The sequence below is a fragment of the Colobus angolensis genome, unplaced genomic scaffold (genome assembly GCF_000951035.1).
Source record: "Colobus angolensis palliatus isolate OR3802 unplaced genomic scaffold, Cang.pa_1.0 Scaffold117, whole genome shotgun sequence".
Lineage (NCBI taxonomy): Eukaryota > Metazoa > Chordata > Mammalia > Primates > Cercopithecidae > Colobus > Colobus angolensis.
Window position 1 is genome coordinate 6,279,287 of NW_012112808.1, and position 12,673 is coordinate 6,291,959.

Here is a 12,673-nt window from a genome sequence, read left to right on the forward strand (position 1 = left end):
GCCCGGTCTATGTACCACATTTTCCTTTTCCAGTCATCTGTTGTTGGACACTTCGGTTGCTTCCAAATCCTGGCTATTGTGAACAGAGGTGCCACAAACATGGGAGTGCAGATATCTCAATATCCTGATTTCCTTTTTTTTTTTTTTTTTGGTATTGACCTAGCAGTGAGATAGCTGGTAGCTTTATTTTTTGTTTTTTGAGGAACCTCCAAACTGTTCTCCATAGCAGTTGTATTAATACTCATTTCCATTCCCACCAACAGTGTATGAAGTTTCTCTTTTCTCCACATCCTCACCAGCATTTGTTACAGCCTGTCTTTTGGATAAAAACCATTTTAAATGGAGTTGAGATGATATCTCATTGTAGTTTTGATTTGCATTTCCTGATGGTCAGTGATGTTGAGCAGGTTTTCATATGCCTGTTTATAGTCCTGATTTTTAAATTGATAACTGTGGGTTATACACAGGCACAATGTCAAATAGGCCTGGTCCTCAGTATATTTTTCAACCCAGCGAAAGGAATCTCTGTGGCCAACTGCCAAGAAAAGACCATAAGTGATTACTAACAAAATAGAAGACACTTTGGAAGCACGTCAGGTGTATGTGGACCTGTGACAGCTCAGGTACTCACAGTGATGTGGTCCATCAACTGGACCATGTCATTATTGCAGTACAAATGCCAGTTCAGCTGAAAAGCCTACACTGTCTTTGCTGTAATTGGTGCTGCTTCTAAACAGGTCTTTCTATCCTCCTTGTCCATTTTTGTGAATGCAGTTACATGAGCATAAGGCAGAAACCAGGAAACTTTGCTTTTAAATCTTTATAGAATGTATTCTTTTCCTTTCCTTTTTTTATGTTTATTTTTTATTTTTGTTTCAGATGGAGTCTCTCACTCTGTCGCCCAGGCTGGAGTACAGTGGCGCGATCTCGGCTCATCGCAACCTCCGCCTCCCAGGTTCGAGTGATTTTCCTGCCTCAGCCTCCTGAATAGCTGGAATTGCAGGCACGCACCACCACGCCCAGCTAATTTTTGTATTTTTAGTAGAGATGGGGTTTCACTACATTGGCCAAGCTGGTCTCTAACTCCTGACCTCATGATCCACTTACCTTGGCCTCCCAAAGTGCTGGGATTACAGGCGTGAGCCACCAGGCCCAGCCAAAATGTATTTTCTTAATGTATGCATCTGGCACAGAGAGTTCAAAATCTCAGGAGCAACCCTTAATGTGTCGCTTATATCCAAAGATACTCATCACATGGAGAGTCAAATCCAACCAAAGATGAAATTCCTCACCTGTAACTATTTGCATGATTTTCGTGGGCCTGTCTGGCCCAGGCACTATTCTTTTCCCAGTGACTGGAGCATTAATGGGAATATTGATGGGTGTAAGAAATGTGTTAACATAAAAATGTTTTATTTTCCCTTCTTGACTTTCATAAATGAGGCAGGTTTCAATACGGGGACGCTTGAAAGCAAAGAAAGATCAAAATGAATCTCAGTGTTCCTTCAACGCCTGCCAAACATCTCTTCTCGTGTGAGAATGTCCCAGTGAAGCTGTCTCAGTTTCTTAGTCTCTATTAGAAATTTAAAATTGTTATTATTTTTAAAAGCTTCAGTCCAATTTCTCGGAGACTTCACCTGAAAATGGAGGCACTGAAAAAGCCGTGAGGTGCTAAAAACAAGCGGAGTATTTTGAGAAGCTCAGAAAATGTTTCCTAGCCCTCCTCACACCGTGTGTCAGTTCTGGGCATGGCACTAAATTCAGGTGGAAAGCACTGATTCCTCACTTTGGGTCCACATCAGGACCACCAAGGCCTAGCCACCAACCCCCAGCCCATCCCGATTTGGGTTCTTTGGTGTCTGACACACCACAGGACCTCAGCTTTTGTTTGGGACTCCCAGGTATTTCTGACATGTATCCACGGTTCAGAACCACTGGCTTAAGGAAGCATAATCACACCATTTGGGATCTTTCATTGTGTAGATTCCAAAAGGAACGCCCTGTGTCCTGCAGGTCTTTGCTACTCAGTGTGAGTGGGTCTTAACCCAGCAGCTTTGATGAGAGAGAGAGAGACAGAGAGGGAGAAATGATTTTTGGAGTTCCAGGAGAACAGCACTGTCCGGCAGGACTTCCCGTGATGATGGAAATATTCTTTACTTCTGCTGCTTGGTACAGTAGCCACTAGAGGCCTGCTGCCGTTGAGCACTTGCAATGTGGCTCATGCAACTGAGGAACAAAATGTTTAACCTTGTTTATCTTTAATTTAAATCTGCATTTAAAGAACCATATGCGATTAGGGGCTCCGATATTCGCAGAGCAGACAGAGTGTACTGAGGGGCCGACTTGGCCAACAAAGGCCCTAGACTTCCTTCCGTGGTGTAGAGAGAACATTGCTTCTGCCTTTGGCAAAGGTCGTGAGGCCATCTGCCCTGAAACAGACGGGATGCTTCAGAGCAACAGTTCTCAGAGGATAGTCCCAGAGCCAGCAGTGTGAGCAACAACATCACCGGGGAACTTGTTAGAAATGCAGACTCTCAGGCCCCATCCAGACCGCCTGAATTAGAGCCTGCATTTTAACAAGATCCCCAGGTGATTTCTGAGAATAGTCAAGTCTGAGATGAGCTGCCAATAGCTGTCTGCTCTGGTCTTCAGAAGACAAGAAGCCGGTTGCACAGAAGCCTTGTCCAGGAGGTCACTCTATATTAAGTCACGGGTATCCGTGTGTATTACAAGACTTGCCAAATGTGGACAGACAAGAGTTATGGAGAGCAACACATTTGAAATTGGGGATAGACTGGTACAGTTTAAAGGGCAAAAGGGTTATCTTTTAGTTCCAATAAGCCTTTGTTTTGATGGGGCAGAGGAGAAACTAGAGAGCTCAGTTGAAAGATAAAGATCTAACTCAAGGTGTTTCCTACTTGATTTTCAAATTCATTCCAGTTGTTTCTTTAGAAGGGGACTCACATCAGATATCTTGCTAGCATAGAAAGTTCCTGAGCTGTACTCACAAACAAAACAGGCCCGTAGCCCTGTGACACCATGTTTCACTAGCAAGCTAGATTTCTCTTTTGGGGCTAAGGGAGGGGGGACAAAAAACAAAAAAGCCTCAACCTAGAAATTCAACACATTTAGAAAAGGGGACAGAAAATAGGACAAAGAAAAAAGTGGTTTATGTAACAGCAATTTTTTGTAATACGTGTGGGGACAGGTCCCATCGGGACAACATTAGGCTGTTAATTTTGAAATGATCATTGGAACCCAGCTGGATAGCAGCAAGGTTTGACGCCAGGAGCAAACACAGCCAGGAAGTGGAGGAGCAGATGACTCAGCCCACAGGGCACCAGAGGCGGGATAATTTCTTTGCCCAGGGGAGTAGCAATAGTCATCTGTTGTGTAGGCATTACCAAATTCAATTGTGTGAGCGAGAATGGAAATCTGTTCTTCTGCAGCTTGTGAAATAAATTAATCACAGCTCTCTGCATGACAAATTTTGGATATTTAGCTCAGACAGTCCCTGAATTTTCCTTCAAGTTAAATTTTCCTTTCCTTGGGACCTCCTGTTACCTTTACTACACCCCAACCCTCTCTTTTGCCCATTTTGCACCCCTAATCCAAATATAAAACCAAACAACTGAGAATTGGTTCTAAATGCCTCTTTCACATCTGCTCAGGCCATCATTACGGAACTTCACTTGCAAAAAAAAATTCAAGATGAAAACAAATAAGGCATTTTATTCTGGCATTTCGTTTTATTCTACATACAGATAACGACAGGGCAGTGAGGAGTTTTGGTCTGTGGCCTCTTCCCAGGACTAACAAGGGCCTGACACAAGAAAACGCACCCTTGGTGCTTTTATTAATAACCTTTTTTTTTTTTTGAGACGGAGTCTCTCTCTGTCGCCAGGCTGAAGTGCAGTGGCTCGATCTCGGCTCACTGCAACCTCTGCCTCCCGAGTTCAAGTGATTCTTCTGCCTCAGCCTCCTGAGCAGCTGGGATTACAGGTGCCTGCCACCATGCCAGGCTAATTTTTATATTTTTAGTAGACAGGGTTTCACCATGTTGGCCAGGATGGTCTCGAACTCCTGACCTCAGCTGATCTGCCCACCTCATCCTCCCAAAGTGCTGGGATTATAGGCGTGAGACACCACACTTGGCCTTAATAACCTTTTATTAAATTAATTTATTAAGTTGATGGGGCAGAGGAGAAACTAACTCTCTAGGTTGCTCACCTTTGTAATCCCAGTGCTCTGGGAGGCCAAAGTCAGAGGATTATTTGAGATCAGGTGTTGGAGACCAGCCTGGGCAACATAGCAAGACCCCACTCTACAGAAAATTTAAAAACTAGCCAGCCTTGGTGGCATGCACCTGTAGTGTAGTTCTGGCTACTTGGGAGACTCAGGCAGAAGGATCACTTAAGCTCAGGAGTTCGAGGTTGCAGTGAGCTATGGTTGTACCACTGCATTTCAGCCTGGGTGACAGTGTGAGACCCTATCTCTAAAAAAGAAATGAACAAGAAATACAAAATAGAATAACCTCTTGTAGTCCACCACCAAAACGAGGATACGGATTAAAAGTCCAAAATTGTGTGAAAGCACAAAACTCAAAAATCTTTCCAAGACTACTCTCACGGAAAAATAAAATAAGTAAAGGTTTGAGATTTCTTAGTTTATTAAGACAGTAATCAGTAAGGTGGTAAATGTAGCTCAAAAAGCGTGTTGAGGACGTCAGGATGTATAGGTATATACAAAGACTGTGAAGAGTGCTAGATTTCAGACTAATTAATGATCTCCAATGCAACCACACTCATAACCCCTCACAATCTTCGTTACCTGATAGAAATGATTTGCCTTTCCCAGACAAGATACACATGTTGAAGTGTAACTTCATAAAGCGTGAGTCCTCGATCGACAGCAAAGAGTGAGTCAGAGGTGCACTCTCCTAGTTCTCACAACAACCCTTGGGTGTGTCTGTTGAGCAATGTTTCAGTATGCCACTGAAAGGAGAAACTAACCTTAACCCCAGTCTTAACCCTCTCTTGTCCTTATTTCCAAGTGCTGGGTAATTATGTGAAACTACTACTGGTTTCAATTGAAATCACTCCTCATACATGCATGTTCATAAGTGCTTCAGCTAAGCGGGCCTGAAATGCCTCTAGTGTCCTGGAAATTTCATTACAAGCCTTTGTCCTTCCTGTCCTTCCTTTGCCCTTTTGAAATCCTATACTTCAAAGTATCAGCCTTATACTGTATACTTATGTACAGGATAAGATATTAATTCAAAGAAACTTAATGCAAGCAGCTAAATTCCTTTCATCTAAACATGCCTTTCTTCTTTCTCCTTGGTGCTACATTTCACTCAAAGCTGCAGGAAAGCATAGCAGGAAAAATGAGCTGAGTGTGTTTTGGAAATAGGTCAGGCTGAGGCAGGCATGTTTTCCTGTGCTGAATTAAAAGTTTTCTGTTTCATTTATCAGTAGAATTAAAAGTTCTCTGATGTTTCTCTAAGTGTCATATGTATACAAAACAATGTAAAATTGAAAAAAAAAATTCACATGCTATATTGTCCATCTCTGTTCTTTGGAACTCTACAGTTAAAAAAAAAAAAAGAAATTAAAGAATTTTGAAAGTAAAAGTTATCTTCAAATATTATCTTTCTTCTTAATGAGACTTTTTATCTTTAAAGCAGATGCAGCAAGGACAAACTTTAGTTATTATTTTTAAAGCGATATAAACTGATTTGTTTCATGCTTATGTGAAACTGATTTCTCTATATTAGTTTTGCCATTTATTATAGAGGAGCATTTGCCTTTATAACTCTTTTTCTTCTTGTATGCACTAATTAGTGGTTTAAGAGAGGTGAGAGCACTTATTTTTCCATTTTTCAGTAATCTGAGTATTTATAAACCGGTGTTTGTGTATTTGAAAAAGTGGCTATTTGTGAGCCTAAGAAAATTTCACAGCACTGTTTTTGAAAGAATAAGATGTATCATATTTTAGTGTTTAATTATCTTTTAATTTACTTTGATAATTATTCTGGGTTGAATTGTCCCCCCTCTAAAAAAAAAATACATGTTAAAGTCCTATCCCTCAGAACCTGTGAATGTGACCGTCTTAGGAAATAAGGACTTTGCAAATATGATCAAATTAAGATGAAGTCTTAGGGGATTGGGGGAAGTGCTAATCTGGTGACTGATGCCCCTTCAAGAAGAGGGAAACGTGGGCCGGGCATGGTGGCTCACGCCTGTAATCCCAGCACTTTGGGAGGCTGGAGCGGGTGGATCAGCTGAGGTCAGAAGTTCAAGACCAGCCTGGCCAACATGGTGAAACCCCATCTCTACTAAAAATACAAAAATTAGCTGGACCTGGTGGCTGGGCCTGGTGGCATGTGCCTGTAATCCCAGCTACTCGAGAGGCTGAGGCAGGGCAGCGCTTGAACCTGGGAGGCAGAGGTTGCAGTGAGCTAAGATCGTGTCATTATACTCCAGCCTGGGCGACAAGAGTGAAACTCCGTCTCAAAATAAATAAATAAATAAATAAAAAGAAGTAAATAATAAAAAGAAGAGGGAAATGTGGCCACAGACACAGAGAGAGAACGCCAGGTGACCTCGGAGGCCAAGAGTGGAGTAATGCTGCCATAAGCCGAGGAATGCCAAGGACTGCCAGCCATCTCCAGAAGCTAGGAGAGAATGGAACAGGTTCTCCCCGTGAGCCCCAAGAAGAAAACAACACAGACTGATTATGGACTTCTGGCCTCCAGAGCTGTAAGCAAAAATGGCTCTGTTGTTTTAAGCCATCAAATTTGTGGTAATTTGTGACAGCAGCCCTGGGAAAACAAGCACAGTGGTGATTCAGATCCTACCCTGAAACCATCCCAAGTTGATGGATGCACCAAGTCTTTGTAATTTGAGCTTGACTACTTACAGGAAAGAGTTGTGAGTATTGATAAAGGTGAGAATATTTTACAATCCTGTTTAAGCCCTCTGTATGGCCACGGTATAAACAGGACAAACAGAACTCTCTGCTTTTGCTACCACTGAAGTAGCATTTCTGTGGGAGATCCATACTAGATAGCACCTGGAGATGCCAGAACCACAAAACCACTGCCCGGCCTTACACACACATATGCCCTCCAACCCCTAGGATGGGATCAGATCCCTCTGTGATTCTGCCAAAGGCTGAGGCTGGCCATGGGTTTGTGGGATGGGGCTGAGACGAGGCGGCAGGATCACCGTCTAGTGGGGATGGGATGCATAAGAGAGATGAAAGCTTCTGCAGCTTCTGCTGCCATGCACTCTTATGTAGGAGAGCTAAGGGCACTGGCCAGCAGGCAGACAGACAGGGGAGTGGGCTCTTTCTAGGAAACATCAGCTCCAAGGGGTACTGAGCTCCTTTGGAAGGAACCGGAGCCAGGGTGAGACAGGGACAGACACCCAGATGGATGGGACGATCACGGTTCCAGCCTTTGGACATCTGGAAGGCAAGTAAGGACACAAAGCATGTGGGAACTGGGGCAGATAGTGGCCCATTTCCCACTCTGCTGTGTAGGCATCAAATGTTCCCCCAAGGGGGTTTCTAGCTTGAGAGAGCCATTGTTCTCAGCATTCATTTGCCCAATGAGCCGTGGTTTTGGAGACCAGGGTATGATCCTCCAAAACACAAGCCTGTTGGACCCACCCACATAGGAGACCCATGGAGAAGACTACATATCAGTCAATTCCATTTCTCCCATAGCGGCCCCAGTCCACATCCTGGGAGGCATCCTACTGGCAGTTATCATTATTTATTCACTCTGCAGACATGCCCTTTTTTCCTCTGGCCTTTCCTCATTGGTTCATGTAGGTTTCTTCAGCCACCCAGAGGGAGTGGCAATCCTATGGCGCTGTCTTAGGCCTGTGTGCCTCAATACCCCTCATCCATAGTTCTTCTGACCCCACACCATGCTAAGTGAAAGAGAGCGCCACAGTCTTCCCACATCACTGGGCACCAGCCTGGAAAGGAGACGCAGATGCCCTGCTAGTCTCAGTTCCTCATTCTCTGTGGGGAATCTATAATTCCTTCTGATCACAATCAGGACTTACCAGGGTAAAAGGCACCCGAGGCTTTTCTCCAGAGGGCTTAAACTTACACAGTGTCTGGTCAAAACCATCCCATGTTAATTTTTTATTATTTCACACTTGAATAAGTAACATAATGTTTAAGTTTAGGATGCAACTCAAGTGCCAACTACAAATTGCACTGAAAGGGAAGAACTCAAATGCATGCCTGGACCAGCTTCAGGTGCCTTCCAGAAGTACAGGACATGTAGAGTTTGGGCAGTAAGCTGCCCATATAATTTCCATTCTGCATAAATATAAGCACAGGACTAGTGGAAATTGCCCAGAAGATATTGGAATATTCTTTTCTATTCAGTTAAAAAGTGATGTCATAGTTTGCTTAAGGGCAGAGCACATGGAAGTCCCCTTGATGTCACTTCTTCAGGTCACCACTGACAGAGCCAGAGTTTCCCTAGGAGGTCATTGAAGGATCTCTGAGTCCTTCAGTCTTCTGGGATCATCCTTTCCTTTAATATCCAAATAAAATGTCTGAAGAAGTAGAGTTCAAAATGGTAGACTGATCACCTGCATTTGCCTCCCTCCCCTCCCCAAATCCCTTAGAATGAAAGTAAAGAGCTGCAAGAGGAATTAAAAACCCATAACAATAATGGGATCTGTATGCGGCTCCTCAAGAACTGTGAAACTACGGTAAATTAAATGACAACACAATCAGATATGAGGATAATGATGGATAAAACAAAGCAATGAATGAAAGATCAAGTCCAGACAGATTATTGTGAATTTTACAACTTGGGGGTATTTAAAAAAAAAAAAGGTCTCCAGAGGAAAAGAAAATCGGATCAGCTCTAAGGAGAAGGAGACTCAGACTAACATTGATTAGATTTCTTTCATCAACACCAGTTAGTAAAGCACAGTGGAGAAACGCCTTCAAATTAAGAGGGAAAAATATTTTGAACTAAAATGACATTGTTAACCAAAATAACTACTGAACGCGAATAATATATATTCTCAGATATACAGAACCTCTGAAAGCCTTTTCTGCAATAAAATGAGAGAGAAAACAAAACAAAAGAGGAAGACTTGAGATTCTAGAAAACAACAGACTTAGCCATAGAAGTACGAAGGGAAAAAAAATGCCTTGGGGTTATAGCTCCCAGCAGGTCTGGACAACAGCCAATTTAGATTGGAGCAGAAATGCAGGAGTCTCTGGAAACATGTCTTGAAACAGAAAGTAAATCCCCTAGTTAGTGTGATTAAATAACTGGATATTTCTGAAGATGTGTAATGATAAATGTCCTCTGTTGACAATATAAATGGAAGGAAGGAAGGGAGGGAGGGAAGAAGGAAGGGAGGGAGGGAGGGAGGAAGGGAGGGAAGGAAGGACTTTAGCAGAGGTCCCATTTAAGAAAATGATGGTTAAAACATGAAGCAAGCTGAAATATAGCATGGTTGTGATTTTGAGGAATTGAAGGATGGCAAGAAAAGAGAATTTATTTGATGTTGATGCTAGAAACATTTCCCTTTAAATGTTGCAGAAATAGTAATGTATAATTCACAGAGCAAAAAAATGAATTTTAGCCCACTACAAGGCTTTATAGTGAACACCAGTTACAACGATGTTAATATGATGGCTTATTGAACACCATCTGTAAACTAAGTCTAGAAAACAGAATCAACCTGTAAAGAAGGTCTAGAAAACAGAATCAACCTGTAAAGAAGGTCTAGAAAACAGAATTGGGATTATAGGGCAGATTGTGCCTGTTATAGTAAATCTGAAGCTGACAGAGAGTATAGAAAGAAAGAGTTCTATCAATTTAGGTAGTCAGAAAACATTTGTTCTCCATAAATTTTCTCCTCTCTTGTATCCTTTAAGTTATACTGTTTGTTCAACAGTCATGCACAATCCCACCTTCACACATTTGACCTTGAACTTCAGCCTCTTCCCCCAGCCTAGCTAAGCCTACCCTCAGGCTCCAGCCAAGGGCCAGCTTCTCCATGCTCTCTCCTTTGACAACCCAGTCTACAGTGATCTCATTGCTGAAACCAAAAGGATGCTTTGGGACTGCTTCACAAACTCAAACTGACATACCAGATGGAGAATCTGAATAATGTGCTCTTAATACTGCTTATGAAAATCAAAACATATGCAAAATTTAGTATCAAAGGGAAATTTCAAATGCTTGTTTGGAAAACTTTCCTGAAAGCAGGGAATCTGATCTATGCTTGAATTAATATTCTCGATGATTTCAAGTTTCAGAGCAAAAGCCACCCGGAGCCTTATTTTCTGACCACCATTTTATTAATGACATTTAAACCTGAACACCTGCCTCTTTCCTTACTGAGCAGAGCAGAAAAATGAGACTCAGTCCCTGTGAGCGTTTTGCTACCTGGATGTCAAGCCAGGGTGTGCTAGCGTCACCTAGAGAGCTTTTAAATGTCCTGACACCCAGGCCACACGCCAGATCAATTACATCAAAATCTCCATGGGTGAGGCCCAGGCACCAGTGTCTTTTAGAGCCTCTGGGGTGATTCCAGTGATCAAGAATTGCTTAAAGGCTACAGCTTTTACTTTTATTATTATTCTTTTTTTTGACACGGAGTCTCGCTCTGTCGCCCAGGCTGGAGTGCAGCGGCGCGATCTCGGCTCACTGCAAGCTCCACCTCCTGGGTTCACATCATTCTCCTGCCTCAGCCTCCCAAGTAGCTGGGACCACAGGCGCCCGCCACCGCACCCGGCTAATTTTTTGTATTTTTAGTAGAGACGGGGTTTCACCGTGTTAGCCAGGATGGTCTTGATCTCCTGACCTTGTGATCCGCCCTCCTCAGCCTCCCAAAGTGCTGGGATTACAGGCGTGAGCCACCGCGCCCAACAAGGCTACAGCTTTTAAATAGTGACACTTCCAGAACCTTAGATACATATTAGAACCACCTGGAAGCTACAAAATTTCTTATGCCTGGGTCCCATTTTAGAGGCTCTAATTAGGGTGTGACCTGGGCATCAGGATTTTAAGACTCCCCAGGTGACTGTAATATACAGCCAGCGTTGAGCCCACTGCCCCACAATAGAACAGAGCACTAAAGGGGACGGGCTCTGTACCAGGAGTTGAAGGACCCCACACTTAAGGAGATAGTAGAAGAGACATGGAAAGCCATGGAGGCAAACAATGACATTTTTGGGAGCGTGAGTTTTTCACTTAGAGTATTAGAAAGCTAGAGAACCAGGCAGTGAATTAGAGATTAATTCTTGCTAACTGGGTAGACGGGTCCAGGTAGGGCACTGGAGTTTGAAAGGAATCTTCTAATTTCTGCTCCTGGCCTCTTTCACACAGAAATCAGCCACAGCCACCGAGCTGCAGGTGTCAGAGTGAGGCTCTCAGGGCAGCACACAACCCTCTGTGCTGGAGGACCATTGAAATGAGAGCCGGCACAGCACTAGTAGAACTGGCTACTTTCCAGTGTTCCTTCTTCTACAAGTTTAAAGGTGAAATCCCTAGTAGAACCAGTAGTAGAACTGGCTTCTTTCCAGTGCTCCTTCTTCTACAAGTTTAAAGGTGAAATCCCAAGCACGGATGTCATCTGGTGGAAAACCGATGAATGGCAGTGACCAACAGTTGTTCTCCAGGACCTGGGCTCTCCTTGTGGGTTCATTCTCTCTCCTCTCGTGTTACGCACTATCCTAAGTAGTAGGCAAAATGCCTGATGATTTCCAGCCCCAGAGTTATACTCCAAAGAATCCTCCCTCTTCAGTGTGGGCAGGACTTGTGACTTGCTTCTAACCAACAGAATGTGTTAACAGTGATGGGATGCCATTCCCGTGATTATGTAATGGCATGTCATAAAATGCCATCTTCCCAGAATGCATAAGAGTGAGAGATGCTCTTCTGCTGACCCTGAAGAAGTGCCCATGTAGATAGCTACCTGGAACGGGACTGCAGGTCTCCTAGGGAGCTGCAAGTCTGAACATATAAAGGGACAATGGCCAGACCATCTGTAAAAATAGAACTCTAAGCAGCAACCTGCAGCAGCTAGCCCAGGAAATCAACCAATTATCTGTAGGAGCCAGCCCAGGAAGCCAGTCTGCTACTTACAAGTCAATCTTATGTAGGAAGTCAGACCACCAAATCTAACAACTGGTCCAAGGAGCCAAACGATAACCCCTGTAACAATCAGTCTCACACTGCCAGGACTTGATTAGTCACAGACAGCTTCCCTCATTTTATTGCTAATTTCCAACTAAGGACACACCAGAGAGAACTAAATATGCACTTCTAACCAACCACATGGGACAACCTTCTTCCCTTAGTCCACCTACAGATTCCTCATCACAACAGCCTCTATCAAGGCCCACCTGAAGCCTTCCCTTTCTTCCTGGATAAGGTTTTCCAACTCCTCCACCTGGGAGTCAGAATTAGCAGCATCTTGGACAGTAGTGACTTCGACAAAAGCCATTTTAGTCTAGTACTGGGGACAGACTGGAGCAGGCTGAAGAGCAAATGGTAGATGAGGAAGCCAAGACAAATAACATAGACAAGAGTAACACAGTCTAAGAATTATAGGTGATCTAGAGCAGCAGTGAACAAACTTTTTGTAAACAGCCAAATAGTATATTTTAGCCTTTG